Source organism: Oncorhynchus keta, chromosome 26 (assembly GCF_023373465.1).
Source record: "Oncorhynchus keta strain PuntledgeMale-10-30-2019 chromosome 26, Oket_V2, whole genome shotgun sequence".
Lineage (NCBI taxonomy): Eukaryota > Metazoa > Chordata > Actinopteri > Salmoniformes > Salmonidae > Oncorhynchus > Oncorhynchus keta.
Window position 1 is genome coordinate 6,109,053 of NC_068446.1, and position 20,861 is coordinate 6,129,913.

Sequence of the window (20,861 nt, forward strand, 5' to 3'; positions counted from 1 at the left end):
ATTAGGGGAAATGCATGCAGAGGGAGACAGGGAGAGAGGGATAGAGCGATAGAACGATAGGGTAGTGCACTCCAAGAATGACAAGTATGTCCTGAAGCAGTCGAAATGAAACCCCCAGCACTGTTTTTCTAATTACAGTGGGCAGTGGGGCTTAGCATTACCCCCCTCCTTTCCCATCAGACACACACACGTGCTACAGTGAGTGCTCAATCATACCCTCACAAACAGTAGGAGCCATGTAGGCTACAGGGTCAAGCTGCCCTGCTTTTTAAATCCCCCTCGTTGTTTTGCTTTTTCATCAGTGGGTTTAGTACCCTTTCAGTCTTAAAGCAGCCACGCCACACTGGCTCTTTGCAGTCCAGCTGAAGTCTGTATCTAACAGACACACAGCTGTGTGTGTGTGTGTGAGAGATCAGAACCTCAGCACTCTCATTGGACCGCCGCTGAGGAAGTGGGTGTGTCCACACAAGCTAATGCTGGTGTTGTGAAGTACTTTCCCATCCTGTACATTCAGTCCTCTTCATTCAATTCAATCATTCCCATGCCTCTGCTCCAGACGCTACAGATAAGCGTGAGAGAAAGGCACAGAGAGAGAGACACACACAGGGAGAGGAGAGACTGACTGAAGCAATGTGCTGGACTTGGACTTGAGTTCCCATCAACACTTCTGAAGCGGACAGCTGGGAAAACGAGCTGCCTTGGAGGTAAGAATATTGGAGAGATTCCTTGCTTCATTCATCTCCTTCTCCCACCCCTCTTCTTTCCTCTCTTCTGCTGGTCTCGGTCTGTTTCCTTAACTGCTACTATCTCAGTCCCCTCATTCCGCTCTTCTTCTTTTCTCCTCGCATTGTTTCTATCTCTGATCTCCTTTCTTCCGGTTTTCTGATATCGTGTTTTATTCTCTCCTTGTGGTTTTCAGACTTTGTGAATGTGGTAATAGGATGCCGCCACACACACTCACACACACACACACACACACACAGACACACACACACAGCGAGAGATTGAGTGCACGCCGTGTAACTAGTATGGTCTGTCTTTATGGTCTATTAGAGATTTTTACCGTTGTTGTATTCCATATTCTATCCCGTTTGGCGGTTGGCCGTGCTATGTTTTAGTTTACAGTCCTGCTGGGCTGGCTAATGTCTTACAGCTGGCCCTTCTCTCAGCCAACCAGCCTGACACAGTCACACATGTAGCCATACAGGGCAGTGGGGATGAAGTGGGAGAGGGAAAGAGAGATGGGGGGGGGCGAGAGGGAGGGAGAGCGAGAGAAATGTAGATGGAGAGAGGTAGGTGAAGATGAATGGAAAGAGAGAAAGCGAGGGAAAGAGATGGAGAAAGAGAGAGAGAGAGCATTGCACTAGGCTGGGCTTTATCTTGAGTGCATCCTTTGCTTGGCTGCTCTTTTATAACCTGCATTTATTCACACAGCAAGGCTCTTTCCTCCTGTCTGGTTAGTGAGTCTGTGAGTGAGTGAATGTCCATTGTCGTCCATTGTCATCTTCTCAGGCAAGGAACATTCAAGGCAAAATGTTTACATTCTATCTGCTCTCGGCACGGGCTGCCTCTCTACCTCGAATGGCAGAGTGATGCTGAGTTTGTGTTTGACATACATTTTAAAGTGAAAAATCTCAGCGTCACTCTGTTACCGTGGAATTGCCCGACTGTTGTTGTTTCTGTGTATGTGGCTATTTTGGTCCGTGTGTTCGTATGTGTTTGTGTCTGTAGGCCTATTTATCTTTGTCTGTAAGGTTGTTTTGGTTTATGTGTGCAGTGGCAAGAAAAAGTATGTGAACCCTTTGGAAATACCTGGATTTCTGCATAAATTGGGTCATAAAATTTGATCTGATCTTCATCTAGGTCACAACAATAGACAAACACAGTCTGCTTAAACTAATAACATGCAAACAATTATAAATGTTCATGTCTTTATTGAACACACCGTGTAAACATTCACAGTGCAGGGTGGAGAAGTACTATATTTGAAACCTTGGATTTAATAACTGGTTGACCCTCCTTTGGCAGCAATAACCTCAACCAAACGTTTTCTGTAGTTGAGGATCAGACCTGCACAACGGTCAGGAGGAATTTTGGACCATTCCTCTTTACAAAACTGTTTCAGTTCAGCTATATTCTTGGGATGTCTGGCGTGAACTGCTCTCTTCAGGTCATGCCACAGAATCTCAATTGAGTTGAGGTCAGGACTCTGACTGGGCCATTCTGTTTTTCGATTTTTGGGTCGTTGTCCTGAAGCATCACCCAACTTCTGTTGAGTCCCATGTCTTGATAAACTTGGGAATTCATTTTTTCCGTCAATGATAGCAAGCTGTCCAGGTCCTGAGGCAGCAAAGCAGCCCCAAACCATGATGCTTCCTCCACCAGACTTTACAGTTGGGATGAGGTTTTGATGTTGGTGTGCTGTGTGTTCCTTCCCAAACAACTCAACTGTAGTTTCATCTGTCCACAGAATATTTTGCCTGTAGCACTATGGGACATCCAGGTGCACTTTTGCAAACTTTACACGTGCAGAAATGTTTTTTTTTTTTCGACAGCAGTGGATTCTTCGGTGGTGTCCTCCCATGAACACCATTCTTGTTTAGTGTTTTATGCATTGTTGACTCGTCAACAGAGATGATAGCATATTCCAGAGACTTCTTCTGTAAGTCTTTAGCTGACACTCTAGGATTCTTCTGCACTGTGCTCTTGCAATCATCTTTGCAGGACGGCCAGTCCTAGTGAGAGTAGCAACAGTGCTGAACTTTCTCCATTTATAGACAATTTGTCTTACCGTGGACTGATGAACATCAAGGCTTTTAGAGATACTTTTGTGACTCTTTCCAGCTTTATGCAAGTCAACAATTCTTAATCTTAGGTTTTCTGGGATCTCTTTTGTTCGAGGCATGGTTCACATCAGGCAATGCTTCTTGTGAATAGCTAACTTAAATTTTGCAAGTGTTTTTTTATAGGGCAAGGCAGCTCTAACCAACATCTCCAATCTCGTCTCAGTGATTGGACTCCAGGTTAGCTGACTCCTGACTCCAATTAGTTTTGGGAGAACTCATTAGCCTAGGGGTTCACCTCCTTTTTCCAACCTACACTGTGAATTTTTAAATTGTGTATTCAATATAGACAAGAAAGAATACGATCATTTTTGTCTTATTAGTTTAAACACACTATTATTGTGACTTAGATGAAGACCAGATCAAATTTATGCAGAAATCCAGGTAATTCCAAAGGGTTCTCACACATTTTCTCTCCACTGTATGTAGAATGCGTTTTGCATTTCTGTTTGTTTGCGTGAGTATGGTTTTTATTGTAGTTTACCAGTGTGTGTGTCTGTGTTAATGTTTTTCTTTGTGTGGTCACCGACAGGAAAGCTCTGTTCGTAGAACTCACTGCTCGTAACAGGAACTTCCAGGTTGACAGAAAGGAGAGCAGTCGTGGATAACATCAATCAAAAATCAGTTGCAACGGTGGAGACACCTTCAAATGAGAAGTCCCTTATACAGTATATTAATCACACGGCACCGAAGGTTCTGTAAATGCCAGCACGGGAGGCTTGTAAGGAAGCCACAATTGCAGCTGTTACAGAATCACAGTGTCACAGATACATGATCAGTGTCCTCAAATCCAGTCTGGAGTCAAAATCTTGAACCTTCAACACTGGCAGACATTTGATGTTAAACAACAGAGAACCATCAGCACATAGTCAAAACAGATCATTGTAGACGAACAAGTGAAAACGACTTCATTCAATTTCAGTTTTTTTTTTTAAATCTATGGGATGACGTTGAATCAGTATGGAAAACTGGTTGGATTTGCAAAAATCCATCAACGTAAAAGGGCCTCGCGTATTTTTTTCCCACCCAACTTTGAACGTAGATCCCAATGCGAAGGTGAATTCTTTTGTTGATTTCGCTTTCAAATTCACATTAGCTGACAACTCCAACCAAATGTAAGTCAAAACTAGATGTTGAACGTCCCTGTCTGCGTCACCCCGCATTGCAATTTAGTTTATTACGTATCAACAGTAAATGAAATACAGGAAAAGAAATAGTCAAACACTAGTAGAACACCGGGCCTTTACCAGCCCTGTATTAGTGGACAGATATAGCCGTCTGTAGCGTGGGCCTCATTTTAGCTCAGTTGGTAGAGCATGGCGCTTGTAACGCCAGGGTAGTGGGTTCGATTCCCGGGACCACCCATACGTAGAATGTATGCACACATGACTGTAAGTCGCTTTGGATAAAAGCGTCTGCTAAATGGCATATAGTATTTATTTTACCGCACCCTTGGTGGGAAGCTTCGTATACATGGTGCTTGTGTTTGTCCTATAACATTCCTAGCTTACACACACCTGGACTTGTGGAGGTGCATGGTTGCCTGTGTATGCCCTATCACTGTTGGCCAAGCGCCTAACACCTCCAGATGGTTCACATTCTCCAGACTCTGGCTCCCGCTGAATATTACTGTAGCTCCCACTGAGACATATATCAACCTGTAGCATGGTATGTGCGTGTGTGTGCGCGCGTGTGTGTGTGTGTGTGTGTGTGTGTAGGGATTTCAAATTGTTTTATCTTCACAGGATGACTAGAAAAAAGCCAATTTTCTCTCCTTTCACTTACTAGCTCCAGTAGGGCTAAGGAGATTGAATGCCTCTTAATGCCTACTTGTCTCGCTTCGGGGAGTCAAGCAGCCCAAAACAACTGGGCGTCAATCATCAAGGCAGGCAGACAGGCAGGCAGGGAGAGAGGCAGAGAAAAAGCCTCCCAGGAATTTCAGAGAAAGTACAGATCATAACGAAGAAAAAAATGCCTTGGGATAGTGATGGGTTAATAATGGGATAGTACGACTTCATATAGATGTCCTTGTCTGTTGTTGTGGGTTTGTATCATGTTATTGTGCTGGTGTTCTTCCGATAAGGCCCAAAGTTGTTACTGACCATGTATCGAACTGAGAACACATTTGGGCCTGGAGTTTTCCTGACCACATGACACGACTTGGTCCAAATTCCTGATGGCACGCTATGTTCCTCCTGTCATTGTTGGAGGCAGTGGGCTTGTGCTCCATCAGGGCTGTTGTCCGGCTGAGCTCACGGTTCTAGCTGTCCTCTATTATGTTCCTTCGTAGTAAGTCTGGGAATCATACTTTCCGTGCTCTGCTCTGCACTGAGGCACATCTGCTAGAGGGATTTTAACCCTGCCTCGCATTGGACTGTACTCTACCAATGTAGAATAGCATTGCAAGGCTACATTGTCACTAGCTTGCCTTGCAGTGTGCACTATACTCTAATAATAGAGATTAGAGCAACAATAGCAACACAGAGCTCTAGTACCAGTACATTTCCCTCTCAGGAGACTGAAAAGATTTGGCATGGTTCCCCAGATCCTCAAAAGGTTCTACAGCTGCACCTGAAAGGTTGCATCACCGCCTGGTATGGCAACTGCTCGGCATCTGACCGTAAGGCGCTACAGAGGGTAGTGCGTACGGCCCAGTACATCACTGGGGCCAAGCTTCCTGCCATCCAGGACCTATATACTAGGCGGTGTCAGAGGAAAGCCCATAAATTTGTCAGAGACTCCAGGACTCCAAGTTATAGACTGTTTTCTCAGCTACCGCACGGCAAGCGATACTGGATAGCTAAATCTAGGACCAAAAGGCTCCTCAACAGCTTCTACCCCCAAGCCATAAGACTGCTGAACAATTCATAAAATCACCACCGGGCAATTTACATTGACCCCCCCTTCCCCTTTTGTACACTCGCTGTTTGTTTGTTACCTGCAAAGTCACTTCGGCCCCACCTACATGTACAGATTACCTCAACAAGCCTGTACCCCCACACACTGACAAGGTGTCCCCTGTATATAGCCTCGTTATTGTTATTCTTTTTGTGTTACTTTTATTATTAAATTTTATTTTAGTCTGCTTGGTAAATATTTTCTTCTTCTTGAACTGCACTGTTGGTTAAGGGCTTGTAAGTAATACAGCCGTATTCTAAAATGTATTAAATCGAATGTTTTCATCATCAATCTACACACAATAAATACCCCGTAAAAGACAAAGCAAAAACAGTTTTTTCGAAATTTGTGCAAATGTATTAAAAAAAGACAACAGAAATTCATTATTTACATAAGTATTCAAACTCTTTGCTATGAGACTCGAAATTGAGCTCAGGTGCAGTTTCCATTGATCCTCCTTGAGATGTTTCTACAACTTGATTGGAGACCCCCTGTGGCAAATTAAATTGATTGGACATGATTTGGAAAGGCACACACCTGTCTATATAAGGTCCCCCAGTTGACAGTGCATGCCAGAGCAAAAACCAAGGCATGAGGTCGAAGGAATTGTCCATAGAGCTCAGAGACATGATTGTGCCGAGGCACAGATCTGGGGAAGGGTACCAAAACATTCCTGCAGCATTGGAGGTCCCCATAAACACAGTGGCTTCCATCATTCTTAAATGGAAGAAGTTTGGAATCACCAAGATTCTTCCTAGAGCTGGCCGGCCAGCCAAACTGAGCAATCGGGGGAGAAGGGCCTTCATCAGGGAGTTGACCAAGAACCCGATTGTCACTCTAACAGAGCTCCAGAGTTTCTCTGTGGAGATGGGAGAAACTTCCAGAAGGACAACCATCTCTGCAGCACTCCAACAATCAGGCCTTTATGGTAGAGTGGTAAGATGGAAGCCACTCCTCAGTAAAAGACACAAGACGGCCCGCTTGGCGTTTGCCAAAAGGCACCTAAAGACTCCCACACCATGAGAAACAAGATTCTCTGCTCTGATGAAACCAAGATTGACATTTTTGACCTGAATGCCAAGTGTCACGTCTGGAGGAAACCTGTTACCATCCCTACGGTGAAGCATGGTGGTTGAAGCATCATGCTGTGTGTATGTTTTTCAGCAGCAGGGACTGGGAGACTAATCAGGATGTGGGGAAAAGATGAATGGGAGCAAAGTACAGGGAGATCCTTGATGAAAACCTGCTCTAGCGCACTCAGGACCTCATACTGGGGCGAAGGTTCACCTTCCAACAGGACAACGACCCTAAGCACACAGCCAAGACAATGCAGGAGTGGCTTTGGGTTGCCCGGGCAGAGCCTGGACATGAACCTGATAGAACATCTCTTGTCAGACATGAAAATAGCTGTGCAACGACGCTCCCCATCCAACCTGACAGAGCTTGAGAGAGAGGAATGGGAGAAACTCCCCAAATACAGGTGTGCCAAGCTTGTAGCATCATACCCAAGAAGACTCAAGGCTGTAATCGCTGCCAAAAGTTATTCAAGAAACAACTGAGTAAAGGGTCTGATTACTTATGTAAATGTGATGTTTTTCTTTTCTTTTTTTTTATAAATTAGCAAAAATGTCAGAACCTGTTTTTCTTCGTCATGGGGTATTGTGTGTAGAATGATGAGGGGGTAAAAAAAACAATTTAATACATTTTAAAATAAGGCTGTAACATAACAAAGTGTGGAAGAACTCAAGGAATAATTTCCGAATGCACTGTATATATTCTTTGTGGACAGGCTCCATAGTGGGTGTGTGAGTTGGAAATGTCAGCTGGGCCACCGTAGTTTGGCAAGGGTTAAAGTATTTCCAGGGGGAAATGAGGGATAGACGAATGGACGAGGGCATGCAGGTGATTGCTTGTCCTTTGTTTCCTGCCTGGGTAGGAAATTTCTCAGAGAGTGGACTGAGGAACAATGGATGAGCTCACTTTAAAGTTGGCCCCCAGAGTCTTAATACTGATCTATAATTGGTTCCTATTAGCGGACAGGAAAAAACAAGCCGTGACTGCGGAATGGCCATGGGACTGTGATTTTTCTTAGTGGAACCCTCCAAGACCAACTTCCTGTTGGAATCTCCTGTTGGAGCTGGAGGAGACCGCTCCCTGCAGCTGTAGCCACTAGGACAGTGTTAAGTGTGTATTGTGTTTGAAGGGTCCAGTGTGTGTCTGAGCACTTGTGTGTGTATTTGGCTGTGCGACTATAGTCCCTTGGGACCCGGGGTCTGCCCTGACAGTTGACTGGAGTGTGAGGTGTTCAGAGGAGAGGTGTTCCTCTCCCCGGAAAGACCTGCTGCCAGAAGCACTGATCCTATGGGGGCACAATACAAGAAAAAAGATAGATCAGCTTTAATATTGCAGATAGATTGTGGCTCCCATCAATATAATTGTCTGCATCATTTCCAATACCCCATATACACTACCGTTCAAAAGTTTGGGGTCACTTAGAAATGTCCTTGTTTTTGAAAGAAAAGCACATTTCTATGTCCGTTGTCTGTGTTTTCTTGCCCATCTAAATCTTTTCTTTTTTATTGGCCAGTCTGAGATATGGCTTTTTCTTTGGGATGCTGGGCTTCTAGACAGTGTTGCAGAGTCGCATCTTCACTGCACTGTTGACGTTGAGACTGGTGTTTTGCGGATACTATTTAATGAAGCTGCCAGTTGAGGACTTGTGAGGCGTCTGTTTCTCAAACTAGACACTCTAATGTACTTGTCCACCGGGGCCTCCCACTCCTCTTTCTATTCTGGTCAGAGCCAGTTTGCGCTGTTCTGTGAAGGGTTGCGTTGTACAAGATCTTCAGTTTCTTAGCAATTTCTCGGAATAGCCTTCATTTCTCAGAACAAGAATAGACTGATGAGTTTCAGAAGAAAGTTATTTGTTTCTGGCCATTTTGAGCCTGTAATCGAACCTACAAATACTGATGCTCCAGATACTCAACTAGTCTAAAGAAGGCCAGTTTTATTCCCTCTTTAATCAGCACTACAGTTTTCAGCTGTGCTAACATAGTTGCAAAATTATCAATTAGCCTTTTAAAATAATGAACTTGGATTAGCTAACACAACATGACATTGGAACACAGGAGTGATGGTGGCTCTGTATGCCTCTGTATGCCATAAAAAATCAGCCGTTTCCAGCTACAATAGCCATTTACAACATTAACAATGTCTACACTGTATTTCTGATCAATTATCAATTATGTATTTCTGATCAATGATTATATTTTAATGGACAAAAGAATAGCTTTTTATTCAAAAACAAGTACATTTCTAAGTGACACCAAACTTTTGAAAGTTACTGTATATATTTGTAAATATACAGTACCAGTCAAACATTTTGGACACAGCTACTCATTCAAGGGTTTTGTCTTTATTTTTACTATTTTCTACATTGTAGAATAGTTGTGAAGACATCAACACTATGAAATAACACATGTAATCATGTAGAAACCAAAAAAGTTAAACAAATCAAAATATATTTTATATTTGAGATTCTTCAAAGTAGCCACCCTTTGCCTTGATGACAGCTTTGCACACTCTTGGCATTCTCTCAACCAACTTCATGAGGTAGTCACCTGGAATGCATTTCAATTAATAGGTGTGCCTCGTTAAAAGTACATTTTTGGAATTTCTTTCCTTCTTAATGCATTTGAGCCAATCACCTGTGTTGTGACAAGGTAGGGGTGGTATACAGAAGATAGCCCTAGTTGGCAAGAACAGCTCAAATAAGCATAGATAAATGACAGTCCATCATTACTTTCAAGAACTTTGAAAGTTTCTTAAAGTGCAGTCGCAAAACCATCAAGTGCTATGATGAAACTGGCTCTCATGAGGACCACCACAGGAAAGGAAGACCTAGAGTTACCTCTGCTGCAGAGGATACGTTCATTAGAGTTACCAGCTTCAGAATAAGCTATTAACTGCACCTCAGATTGCAGCCCAAATAAATGTTTCAACATCAACTGCTCAGTGGAGGCTACGTGAGTCAGGCCTTCATGACATTGTGAATTGCTGCAAAGAAACCACTACTAAAGGACACCAATTAGAAGAATGGACTTGCTTGGGCCAATAAATACAAGCAATAGACATTAGACCTTTGGTCTAATGAGTCCAAATTTGAGATTTTTGGTTCCAACCGCCGTGTCTTTGTGAGACGCAAAGTAGGTGAACGGATGATCTCACTATGGTGACCATAGGTTAGGTTACTATGGTGACCATAGGTTAGGCTACTAGGGTGACCATAGGTTAGGATACTAGGGTGACCATAGGTTAGGCTCCTAGGGTGACCATAGGTTAGGCTACTAGGGTGACCATAGGTTAGGCTACTATGGTGACCATAGGTTAGGCTACTAGGGTGACCATAGGTTAGGCTCCTAGGGTGACCATAGGTTAGGCTACTAGGGTGACCATAGGTTAGGCTACTAGGGTGACCATAGGTTAGGCTACTATGGTGACCATAGGTTAGGCTACTATGGTGACCATAGGTTAGGCTACTAGGGTGACCATAGGTTAGGCTACTATGGTGACCATAGGTTAGGCTACTAGGGTGAGCATAGGTTAGGCTACTAGGGTGATCATAGGTTAGGCTACTATGGTGACCATAGGTTCGGCTACTATGGTGACCATAGGTTAGGCTACTATGGTGACCATAGGTTAGGCTACTAGGGTGACCATAGGTTAGGCTACTAGGGTGAGCATAGGTTAGGCTACTAGGGTGACCATAGGTTAGGCTACTAGGGTGACCATAGGTTAGGCTACTAGGATGACCATAGGTTAGGCTACTAGGATGACCATAGGTTAGGCTACTAGGATGACCATAGGTTAGGCTACTAGGGTGACCATAGGTTAGGCTACTAGGGTGACCATAGGTTAGGCTACTAGGGTGACCATAGGTTAGGCTACTAGGGTGACCATAGGTTAGGCTACTAGGGTGACCATAGGTTAGGCTACTAGGGTGACCATAGGTTAGGCTACTAGGGTGACCATAGGTTAGGCTACTAGGGTGACCATAGGTTAGGCTACTAGGGTGACCATAGGTTAGGCTACTATGGTGACCATAGGTTAGGCTACTAGGGTGAGCATAGGTCAGGCTACTAGGGTGACCATAGGTTAGGCTACTAGGGTGACCATAGGTTAGGCTCCTAGGGTGAGCGAGCATTGTGCCTTTTCATTTTCAATTAGTATTGAAGCCAGTTGTCTCTGGCTGCCAATCATCTTCCTAAAAACTAGGCTATATCCTATAGGACTATGCAAAACATAGCAGGTGTCACTGTCATAATTCTTGCTGTTTCCAGTTCAGTAGCCATACCTGTGAGATCAGGTGTGCATGTGGTCTCAGTTAAATAGAGTAGGCTATAGCCTATGTAGAGAAGCACGGGACACTTATATTTGAAAGGAAATGTACTTCCTAAATAGGCCTATGATTAGACTATTAGTTTACTACATTGCCTAGAAATAGGCCTAAATATTGGTCACCCATATTTCTCCATCTGAAAATCTCCCCACTCCTAAAAGGTAGGCTATAAAAATAGCTCAAGAGAAAGTGCAAGTTTCTCCAACTCTGCTCTCTTCAAACTACATTCAGCATATTGATTGATATGGACCTGTGATGCAATGTAAGGTCCATGTGAGAATCTCTTGGGACCAGTTCTTGCGGTACCAGGTGGGAGTCGGATTGAAAACCAGCAGAGGTGGGCGGGAGCGGAATGAAGCAATCAGAGGGGGCAGGGGGCAGGGGGCAGACCTCTACTGTGCACCATGACACTGAAGCCTGTAACGTTAGAGCTGTTTATTACTGTTTATTACTGTATTACTGTATGTGAAAAGTAGGGAATTAGCTAGGGAAACTGACAGATCAATAACGTGACATTGACATACTGACTAATATAACTCACATAGCTCTCTATCTCTAACGGTACATTAACTGGCGAAAGCTTGCCAAGTTCATTTACTTCTGAAACGTGACAAAACAAAGTCCATAACTGCTGTTAGATAGTAATAATAGCCACCTTATATCGCTACCTGACAGATAACTAGAGGCTAGAGCTGACCTGGTTGTGGTAGCTACTCACTAGCATAGCTTATAAATATACCTGAGTCGAGAGGAGATTAAACATTAGCTAACATTTACATGCCAGTTACAATACTAGCTCAGCACTGCAAATAAACACTTGTTTTTTTCTGTTAAGTTAAACAGCAGTTACCTTGCCAGCTACATCAGTCAACTAAAGAGTAGGCAGTTTCTGTTACTTTTACAACTCGGTGAAAGAGTGCAACGCGTACACTGAAATATGCTCAACTCTCCCATGCCTTCCAGAAGCTTTGCCTTCACACAGCCTGTCAGCCCGCTCTGTGGTGTCTGCGTGGTCCTAAATCCAGTCAAATAAACACTCCAAACACCCTCAGAGGTGTCTGCATGGTCTTAAATCACACTTTTGCATCACATTCCAATGATACAACTGGGAGGGACATACTGTAAATACATATTTCAGAATGTGGGGGGACATGTCCCCGTCTCCAGTGAAAGTTACACCCCTATGGGAAACTGTCGACCACAGCTATGTGAAAGAGTAGAAGAGGCTATATTTACCACTGTGGCTTTTTAGGACAATAGTGTGTTTGAGTAGTTTGGCTGGGTCTATGCTTGTTTTCCACTTTCTTACATTCAGTCATTTTGGATTTCATTCAGTCATTCTTCTGGGTATCACTCCTTCTCCCTCTGTCTCTCTGTCTCACTGATCTCCCCCCTCTCTTCCCTTCCCTCCTCCACCTCTCCTCTATCGCAGTAGGTCAAAGGGGTACGTGGAGGCCCCTGTAGTGCCCTTGTGGTGAGTGATAGTGTTGATGTCTTCGGGTAATTAAAGCTGTAAAACATAACATGCTCCACTTCACTACTTCTGCTGTTCTCTCGGGACAACAGAACCGTGCACATGCATTTCTAATCTGATGACCTGCTGACTAATAAAAGTTTTATCTCTCCCATCCGCAACTATAGAGGAAACTTGAGTTTATTGCCCTTCCTCTCATGCGTCCTCTGCAGTGGCTTTGGGTGATAATTGTGTTCTGAGGGCCTAAACATATGCCTACCAATCCTCTGAGAATCCAATGAGAGATGTGAGAGGAGACGGAGAAGAGCAGAGATAGAGGAGAAGATGAAAGAGAGAAACTGGTGGGTTTGAACTATTTTACCATCTTTCAAATTGTCCCACTCTGCGAAGACACTGCAAACGGTTTGTAGGGAGCAGATTGCTAGAATGTGGATAAGCTGAAGCTGGGCAGTAGATCAACAGATAGCTGCCATATATCAGGTCCTCTCTCTCTCTGTGTGTGTGAAGGCAAGCCAGCCAGGCCCAGGCATGGAGGATAGCCAGTCACTCAGTGGGTATACTATGTACTGTATGTAGTGATGTAGTGTACACACAGGCACAGAGAGCCATGGAAAAAGGAGAGTGAATCCAGTTGGGAGTAGACCAGACCAGACCACACACACAAGTTTGAATTGTTATTATTCATACATACATGGTATACACTGTACAATTAAACATTTACTTGCAGGTTCCTTCTCAACAATGCAACAACAAGAAAAAACAAGAAAGATTAGAATATGAGCTTAAAGTAAATGGCTCAGTAGAATAGAATGAACGTTTTAGCATGAGTCTAATACAGGAAGGCTCGATTTATAGTCCAATATTTACACATGTATCAGAAAAAGGGGGATTGAGGGGCAAATTGTTATTAGCAATAATAAATCATATTCTGGTAGCAGGAATTGTAATGTGTGTGTAGCATGTGGATTGTGCGTCCAGCTCCAACAGTGCAGTAATAATACCTAGAAATACAATACGCACAAATGAAAATAAACTAAATTGTGAAATATCAGAACGAGATATATCAGAATGACCTGGCCTCCACAATAACCCAATTGAGATGGTGTGGGATGGGTTGGACTGCATAGTGAAGAAAAAGCAGCCAACAAGTGTTCAGCATATGTGGGAACTCCTTCAAGACTGTTGGAAAATCATTCCTCATGAAGCTGGTTGAGAGAATGCCAAGAGTGTGCAAAGCTGTCGGCAAGGCAAAGGGTGGCTACTTTGAAGAATCTCAAAAATAAAACACATTTAGATTTTTTAACAGTGACAAAGGTTCAGTGCAGGGCACTGGGCGGGGCTGGCTAGTGGTGACTGTTTAACAGTCTGATGACCTGGAGATAGAAGCTGTTTATCAATCTCTTGGTACCAGCTTTGATGCACCTGCACTGCATCAGCCTTCTAGATGGTAGTGGGGCGAGCAGGTCGTAGGTCAGGTGGTCCTTGATGATCTTCTTGGCCTTTCTGTGACTTCCGGTGCTGTAGATGTCCTGGAGGGCAGGCAGTATGCCCCCGATGATGCATTGGGCTGACCACACTACATTCTGGAGAGCCTTGCAGTTGCGAACGGTGCAATTGCCATACCAGGTGGAGAATTTCAGGGCCAAGCCACATTTCTTCAGCCTCCTGAGGTTGAAGAGGCGCTGTTGCACCTTCGTCACCACACTGTCTGTGATAAGGGACCATTTCAGATCATTAGTGACATGCACGCCAAATAACTTTAGACCCTCTCCCTGTCAATGTGGATGGGGGCATGCTCTCCCTGCTGTCTCCTGTAGTCCATTATCAGCTCCTTTGTTTTGTTGAAGTTAAGGGAGAGGTTATTTTCCTGGCACCACTTCACCAGAGCTCTCACCTCTACTCTGTAGGCTGTCTCGTCACTGTTGGTAAGCAGGCCTACCACCGTTGTGTCATCAGCAAACTTGATGATTAGGTTGGAGATGTGCGTGGCCAGCCAGTCACGGGTGAACAGAGAGTACAGGAAGGGGGCTGAGCACGCACCCCTGTGGGGCCCACGTGTTGTTGCCTACTTTCCCCTCTTGGGATCGGCCCGTCAGGAAGTCCAGGCCCTAGTTGCACATGGAGAGGTTCAGAACCAGGGCCCCGAGCTTAGTGATGAGCTTGAAGAGAACTATGGTGTTGAAGGCTGAGCTGCAGTCGATGAACAGCATTCTTACATAGGAATTTCTCTTGTCCAGATGGGAGAGGGCAGTGAGCAGAGAAATTTTGATTGCGTCATCCGTGGATCTGTTGGGGTGGTATGCGAATTCCCTAGGTTGATGGGTAAGGTGTATGGTCTTTAAATAGCCTTTCAAAACACTTCATGATGACAGAAATGAGTGCTACGGGGCGATAGTCTTTTAGTTCAGTTACCTTCGCTTTCTTGGGTACAGGAACAATGGTTGACATATTGAAGCAAGTGGGGACAACAGACTGGGATATGGAGAGATTGAATACATGTATATCTGTAAACACTCCAGCCAGCTGGTCTGCACATGCTCTGAGAATGCGACTTGGGAAGCCGTCTTGGCCGGCAGCCTTGCGAGGGTAAACATGCTTAAATTACTTACTCATGTTGGCCATTGAGAATGAGAGCACACAGTCCTCATGAGCTGGGGGCCTGCGTCAGCGGCTTGATGTTGATTTCCTCGAAGCGGGAAAATAAGGTATTTAGCTTATCCAGCAGCAAGCAGTCTGTGTCCATGACTTGGTTCACTATCCCTTTATAATATGTTATTGTCTGGAGTCCCTGCCACATACATCTTTTGTCTAAGCCATTGAATTGTGACTCCACTTTGTCCCTGTACTGGTATATTTGTGTATTTGATTTCCCTACGGTTTTTCCCTCCCTACGGAGGTCAAAGTTGGTCTTTTTGTACACGTCCATGTTCCCAGTCACCTTGCCATGTTTAAATACAGTGGTTCGTGCTTTCAGTTTTGCGCAAATGTTGCCATCTGTCCACAGGTTTTGGTTTGGATAAGTTCTAATCAACAGAGTGGGAACAACATCCTCTATGCACCTCCTGATGCACCCAGTCACCAAGTCAGTGTATAGGTCAATGCAATTCTCAGAGGCAACCCGGAACATTCCCCAGTTCGCGTGATAAAAACAATCTTGAAGAATAGATTCTGATGAGTTAGACCAACATTGAACAGTCCTTACCACGGGTACCTCCTGTTTAAGTGTCTGCCTATAGGTGGGGAGGAGCAAAATTGAGGCGTGATCTGATTTGCAGAAGGGAGGGTGGGGTATGGCCTTGTAGCCGTCCCGGAAGGGGGAGTAACAATGATCCAGAGTTTGTGATGTGTGTGTAGCACAGGAGACGTATTGATAGAATTTTGTTAGCGTTCCCCAGCTACAATAAATGTGGCCTCAGGATATGCGGTTTCCAGTTTGGACATAATCCAATGTAGATCCTCGAGAGCCGTCACGTTGTCGGCTTGGGGGGGGGATGTATATACGGCAGTGACTATGACCGAAGAAAATTATCTCGGGAGGTATTGCGGTCGGTATTTGATGGTGAGGTATTCCAGATCAAGAGAGCTAAAGGATGTGAGTTCCTGTACCACAATCAAACCATGTCCACCTGATGGAGGGAGAACCCTGCTGGCTGAATGGATGGGGACAATATATCCAGAGAGAGACATGACTCTGTAAAACAGAGTATGTTAGTCGCTGATGTCTTTCTGTAAGGAGATCCTTGCCCGGAGCTCATCTACTTTATTTTCCGGGGACTGAATGTAATGTACATGGAAGCAGTAGATGGTATGCACGCCACCTGAGTCTGACTAGGGCCCCACTTCTTCTTCTTCTCCAGTGGATGGTATGCACGCCGCCTGAGTCTGACTAGGGCCCCACTTCTTCTTCTTCTCCAGTGGATGGTATGCACGCCACCTGAGTCTGACTAGGGCCCCACTTCTTCTTCTTCTCCAGTGGATGGTATGCACGCCACCTGAGTCTGACTAGGGCCCCACTTCTTCTTCTTCTCCAGTGGATGGTATGCACGCCACCTGAGTCTGACTAGGGCCCCACTTATTCTTCTTCTCCGGTGTTGGCATGTTGATCCAGGTCAGGGAAGTCAAATTTCTGCTGAAATGTCTGGTGAGTGACCACAGATCTAATGTCCAAAAATAATTTTTGTCTGTACGTAATAATACAAGAATCGTTCTGGGTAAATAATGTCATAAATAACACACACACACATAAAAAAAATACTGCAAAGTTGGCTAGGAGCTGGAAACACAGTGAACGTGTCTATCGGCGCCATCTCGTTGTGTGTGTGTGTGTGTGTGTGTGTGCGCGCATGCACGTGAACGTGCGTGTGCACGAGTAAGTGAATGTGTGCTAAGGTGCGAAGAGTCAGTGCAGGTGGTCAGTCCCATTCAAATGTTGAGCAGTCTGATGGCTCGTAGAGCCTGTTAGTATCAGACCTTATGCTCTGATACCGTCTGCCCCACGGTAAGGGAGGGAACACACTTGATGATGGGCAAAGCCACGGGTTAACACGGAGTACAGAAGACGGCTGAGAAACACCTGAGGGGTCCCTGTGTTAAGAGTCGGTGTAGAGGTGTCGTCGCCAATCCTCACAGCCTGTGGTCTGTCTGTCAGGAAGTCCAGGATCCAGTTGCAGAGGGTAGTGTGCAGACCCAAGGCTCTGAGCTTGGTGACAGACTTGAGGAGAGGGTAGTGTGCAGACCCAAGGCTCTGAGCTTGGTGACAGACTTGAGGAGAGGGTAGTGTGCAGACCCAAGGCTCTGAGCTTGGTGACAGACTTGAGGAGAGGGTAGTGTGCAGACCCAAGGCTCTGAGCTTGGTGACAGACTTGAGGAGAGGGTAGTGTGCAGACCCAAGGCTCTGAGCTTGGTGACAGACTTGAGGAGAGGGTAGTGTGCAGACCCAAGGCTCTGAGCTTGGTGACGGACTTGAGGAGAGGGTAGTGTGCAGACCCAAGGCTCTGAGCTTGGTGACAGACTTGAGGAGAGGGTAGTGTGCAGACCCAAGGCTCTGAGCTTGGTGACAGACTTGAGGAGAGGGTAGTGTGCAGACCCAAGGCTCTGAGCTTGGTGACAGACTTGAGGAGAGGGTAGTGTGCAGACCCAAGGCTCTGAGCTTGGTGACAGACTTGAGGAGAGGGTAGTGTGCAGACCCAAGGCTCTGAGCTTGGTGACGGACTTGAGGAGAGGGTAGTGTGCAGACCCAAGGCTCTGAGCTTGGTGACGGACTGGAGGAGAGGGTAGTGTGCAGACCCAAGGCTGAGGACAGACTTGAAGAGTAGTGTGCAGACCCAAGGCTCTGAGCTTGGTGACGGACTGGAGGAGAGGGTAGTGTGCAGACCCAAGGCTCTGAGCTTGGTGACAACTTGAGGAGAGGGTAGTGTGCAGACCCAAGGCTCTGAGCTTGGTGACGGACTGGAGGAGAGGGTAGTGTGCAGACCCAAGGCTCTGAGCTTGGTGACAACTTGAAGAGAGGGTAGTGTGCAGACCCAAGGCTCTGAGCTTGGTGACAACTTGAGGAGAGGGTAGTGTGCAGACCCAAGGCTCTGAGCTTGGTGACAGACTTGAGGGGGAACAATAGTGTTGAATGCTGGACTGTAGTCAATGTACATCTCACACACACACACACACACACACACACACACACACACACACACACACACACACACACACACACACACACACACACACACACACACACACACACACACACACACACACACACACACACACACACACACACACACACACACACACACACACACACACACAGTCCCGTGGAGCTGAGATGCAACAGCAGTACAGGTGTTCTATAGCTTCAGCAGGATTTCCGCATCATACCACAGTCAGCTCCCTGAGTAACAACACTGCTGCAGCATGGCTAAACCAACTGAAGCACAGTGTGGTGTGGACGGGAGAGACATTATGGCCCGCAAGAGTGACTGGTCGATTTGTGTGCGCGAGTGTGTACACCTGTATTTATTGAGGCCTGCACTCTCCCTGTCTCTGACATTTCTCTCTCCCGCAAGCCGTTAAGTGTGTATGGGTATGCGTGCGTGCGTGTGTGAATCAGCTCTGTTCCGACCTCTTCAAGCTGTTAAAATATCCGTTGCAGAGAGAGACCACATACACAATAGAGGTATGCATAAATTGTGTCTTTATGGTCACAATAGACAATGTTGTATTTATAAGAAGCTCCGTGGAGTGGTGTTTTCATGAAGCTATTTATTCATCCAAATATTGGTGTGTGTTGCTCTGTCTCCGTTCTCCCCAGATACAGCGATAGAGGGAAGAGGTGGGAGGGGCTACTGGTAGATAGGATCATACGCAGCCAATATGAGATCTCAGAGAAAGAGGGTGGGACAGAGGGACAGAAAGAGATATATATAGAGAGAGATTGAAATGAAATGTAAATGATAATGAAAACGCTTCCTCACACTGATGCCCCATGGTAACCCAGCCCTGCTGTTTTGATGGGTCAGAGGTCAGCTGTGGGTCCTATGGATGTTCAATCACCTCCAAACTTATTTAAACCTCTGTTCATTATCATTACTCCCAACCATACCTGAGCCCCACACCATTTGGACCTAAACCTGTCTCTCCTGAGGGTTGGATAACCTGATCCACACTGCCAGCGGTACAGAATTGTGTTGCGGCACATATATGAAAGTGGTCACTAATGCTCAGTTGTTGTTGTTGTTGTTACAGATGATTTAGCAATCCTCTGCATTGTCTACTGTGGCTGGCTTTATACGCCTCTTCAGTCTTTCTCTCTCCATGGATGATCAGTCTGGCTGTCGGCCACAAATACAGATTACGTCCAAATCATATTGCTCTGGACTGTCAGCGAATATGAAGCGCATAACAACCCAATTTGTCGGCTGAACAGTGGAGCAGATGGCTACTGATTATTGTCTCATTGTGCCAGTTTGGTTCCTTTGACTTCTACATCTGGAGACATGACACATCTATATCGGTTTCACTGAAACCTTTACTGCAGTTAACTTACCTCCTCCCTATGGGCTGACTCGTTGTTGTTGGTTATCAGGCCTACAAATGTGGTGTCGTCTTCAAAGTTGGCGATGGAGTTGGTGTCGTGCAATGCCACGCAGCTGTGGGTGAACAGGGAGTGTAGCAGAGGACTGGGGAAGAAACACCCCGGGATCCCCTGTGTTAAAGGTCAGTGTGGAGGAGGTGTTGTTGCCAATCCTCACAGCATGAATTGCCTCAATGGGATGCTACAGTTTGATATTTATTTGTTGTTTCGACTGTGACCAATGCTCCATCACGGCCGTCCAGTTCTGTATCGTAAACAGATAACTAGAGAAAAAGTATCTTCCGGGAGTCCTATCATTCTATCAGCCAGCGTTGTCTGTGATTCTGCTACTGTGGATTTAAAGGTTTGAGCTGTAATCATCGACCAGGAATGCCTCACCAAAAGCAGGCCTCACACCAACACTGACGCTAACAGATGGGCAGTAAATGGGTTGTGAGAAATGGTGTTCTTCAATGAGGCACTTTCTCTTCACTGCGTTAACAGGAGGTTATTTTGGTCTTAAATGCACTCTGTCTCCCTTTTTCCTTCTAATTCTGAACCTCTACTTTTCCTTCTAATTCTGAACCTCTACTTTTCCTTCTAATTCTAAACCTCTACTTTTCCTTCTAATTCTGAACCTCTACTTTTCCTTCTAATTCTGAACCTCTACTTTTCCTTCTAATTCTGAACCTCTACTTTTCCTTCTAATTCTAAACCTCTACTTTTCCTTCTAATTCTAAACCTCTACTTTTCCTTCTAATTCTGAACCTCTACTTTTTCCTTCTAATTCTGAACCTCTACTTTTCCTTCTAATTCTGAACCTCTACTTTTCCTTCTAATTCTGAACCTCTACTTTTTCCTTCTAATTCTGAACCTCTACTTTTTCCTTCTAATTCTGAACCTCTACTTTTTCCTTCTAATTCTAAACCTCTACTTTTCCTTCTAATTCTAAACCTCTACTCTACTTCTACTTTCTAAACCTCTACAAACCGCTTCATGTACATTTACCTTACTATATTGTAGGCTGCTCGTCTGGGTTTGTACCAAGGTCCCATGTAAGCTCAGTTGGTAGAGCATGGTGCTTACAACGGCAGGGTTGTGGGTTTGATTCCCAAGGGGGACAAGTGAGAAAATGTGTGCCCTCACTACTGTAAGTCACTCTCCATAAGAGAGTCTACT

The 20,861-nt window shown here is 45.2% G+C and overlaps 1 protein-coding gene across 1 annotated transcript in view; it reads left to right on the forward strand.

The window, feature by feature from the left end:
• Positions 1-529: 529 nt before the first annotated feature.
• LOC118358866 (KN motif and ankyrin repeat domain-containing protein 4-like) overlaps positions 530-20,861 on the forward strand; it is a 102,649-nt gene continuing 82,317 nt past the window's right edge. The window contains exon 1 of the mRNA XM_052481154.1: positions 530-704. The gene's annotated coding sequence lies outside the window, so the exon portion shown is untranslated. The remainder of the gene's footprint in view (positions 705-20,861) is intronic.